General features: G+C 37.6%; 1 pseudogene; it reads right to left on the reverse strand.

Annotated features, from left to right (window-relative positions):
• Positions 1-2347: 2347 nt before the first annotated feature.
• Positions 2348-2467, reverse strand: LOC118654924 (annotated as a pseudogene).
• Positions 2468-2878: the final 411 nt, after the last annotated feature.

Here is a 2878-nt window from a genome sequence, read left to right on the forward strand (position 1 = left end):
TTAATTAAAGAGGTAAAAGACTTGTACTCAGAAAACTATAGGACATTTTTAAAAAGATAGAGGAAGACATAAACACATGGAAGAATATACAATGTTCATGGATTGGTAGAATCAACATCATTAAAATGTCCATACTTCCCAAAGCAATCTATAGATTCAATGCAATACCTATTAAAATACCTCAGCATATTTTCACAGACCTAGAACAAACTCTCCAAAATTTCATATGGAATTAAAAAAAGACCCTGAATAGCCACAGCAATCCTGAGAAAAAAGAACAAAGTTGGAGGGATCACAATACCAGAACAAAGTCACTGTTCTCAAAACTGCCTGTTACTGGCACAAGAAAAGACATAAAGACCAATGGAAGGGAACAGGGAATGCAGAAATTGATCCAAGTCATTATGCTCAATTAATATTTGACACAGGAAGCAAGATCCTATAATGGAGTCAAGATAGTCTCTTCAATAAATGGTGTTGAGAAAATTGGACAGATACATGCAAAAAAATGAAACTATACCACAAACTTACACCATACACAAAATAAATTAAAAATGGATAAAGGACTTAACTAAGACTGGAAACCATAAAAGTTCATAGAAGAATCCATAGGCAGCAAAATATCAGACATATGTCATAGTAACATCTTTACCTTTACAGTTCCTAGGGCAATGGAAACTAAGAAGAAAATAAACTAATGGGACTACATCAAAATAAAAAGCTTCTGCACAGCAAAAAAAAACCATCAACAAAACGACAAGAAAGGCCATTGCATGGGAGAACATATTTGCCAATGTTATATCCGATAAGGGCCTAATCTCCAAAATTTATAGGGAACTCATACATCTTAACAAAAGGAAGATAATCCAATAAAAAAAAATGGGCAAAGTTCCTAACTAGACACTTCTCAAAAGTGGTTGTACAGAAGGCCAAAAGACATATGAAAACATGCTCAAAGTCACTAATCATCTGAGAGATGGAAATCAAAACAATAATGAGGTACCATCTCACACCTGTCAGAATGGCTATCATCAACAAATCAACAAATGACAAGTGCTGGAGAGGATGTGGAGAAAAAGGAACCCTCGTGCACTGCTGGTGGGAATGCACATTGATACAGCCACTGTGGAGAACAGTATGGAGTTTCCTCAAAAACTTAAAAATGAAACTCCCATTTGACCCAGTAATCCGACTTCTAGGAATATATCCCAAGAAATCAGAAACACCAATCACAAAGGACATATGCACCCCTATGTACATAGCAGCACAATTTACGATAGCTAAGATTTGGAAACAGCCTAAGTGCCCATCAGCAGATGAGTGGATTAAAAAACAGTGGTACATCTACACTATGGAATACTATGCTGCTGTAAAAAAGAAGGAATTCTTACCATTTGCAACATCATGATGGGCCTGAAGAGCATTATGCTAAGCAAAATAAGCCAGTTGGAGAAAGATAAATATCACATTATCTCACTCATTTGTGGAATATAATGAACAACATCAACTGATGAACACAAATAGATTCAAAGACAGAGAGAATCATCAAACAGACCGTCAAACCTCAGAGGGAAGGCAGGGGAGGGGGGAGTAAGAGATCAACCAAAGAACTTGTATGCATGCATATAAGCATAACCAATGGACACAGACAGTAGGGGGCCGAGGGCATGTGCTGGGGGTGGGAGTGGCCAGGGAGAGGTCAATGGGGGGGAAAGAAGACATATGTAATACTTTCAACAATATTTTTTTTAAAGTTAGATTAAATAACAGCAACTTTATGTTTTCCTTTGTATGGTGATTTTCAGTAATTTTTTAAATTTATCTTTATTGTTGAAAGTATTACAGATGTCCCCTTTGTGTTTTTTCCCATTGACCTTTTCCACCCCACACACACCCCTCCCAGGCCTTCACCACACTATTGTCTGTGCCCATGGGCTATGCATATATGTATATAATTTTCCCCAGTTAATCTCTCCCCACCCATTCCCCCACCCCACCTTCCCTCTGAGATTCGTCAGTCTGTTCTATGCTTCCATGTCTCTGGGTCTATTTTATTCATCAGTTTATTTTGTTCATTAGATTCCACATATGAGTGAGATTATGTGATACTTGTCTTTCTCTGACTGGCTTATTCAGTGTCTAAGTCCTCTCACATTGTAATGAAAGGTTGCCTTTTACCCAAATCACCTCTGCCTCTAAGCTCCCATTTCCACAGGTCTTGGTATCTCCTCTCATTGCTAGTCTTGAATCTCTTCTCCAGCTAACTTGTAGACAGAACTCATCTCTCTTCTCTGGGTTTCTACACAGACACATTACCAAAGACATTTGTGTGTAAAGCAATGCTACTTAAGGTTTGAATTTATATCACAAGACCAAACAATTTAAAATTGACTATGAGACATTTTTATCTTTAAACTGATAAGAACAGATACTACACTTGATCTTAGCCAAAAGGCCGAGAAGCGATTGACATTTTTATCTTTATAAAATATTTAGGCCACCCCTCCATGTTGGTTAGCCATGCCACTTGTCATCTAAAAATCCTTGCTTATGCAGTTTGGAGACTGTCATCAGGGTCACCCCTGAAATCTGTTCTCATTACTCTCACAATATTATGAAAAATCTTTTACCTCTTTGCATCTCTATCTAGGTGGGCAGCTACTCCTGCATCTCATTATTCTATATTTTGTTACAAAATTGGCGAAATACTCCATTGGCTGGTTTTGAACTATCCATGCTTGCCTTCTCCCTCACTCCATAGTCCTTCAGATGAAAGGGAGCAGAAGTTTAGTTCCTCATTGCTATGAATTCTGCTACCACTTTAGAAGGCAGAGGTGGATACAGTTAGTTTGGGTTTTAAATAACATTTTTTATCAGT

The sequence above is a fragment of the Myotis myotis genome, unplaced genomic scaffold (genome assembly GCF_014108235.1).
Source record: "Myotis myotis isolate mMyoMyo1 unplaced genomic scaffold, mMyoMyo1.p scaffold_m19_p_4, whole genome shotgun sequence".
NCBI classification, from domain to species: domain Eukaryota; kingdom Metazoa; phylum Chordata; class Mammalia; order Chiroptera; family Vespertilionidae; genus Myotis; species Myotis myotis.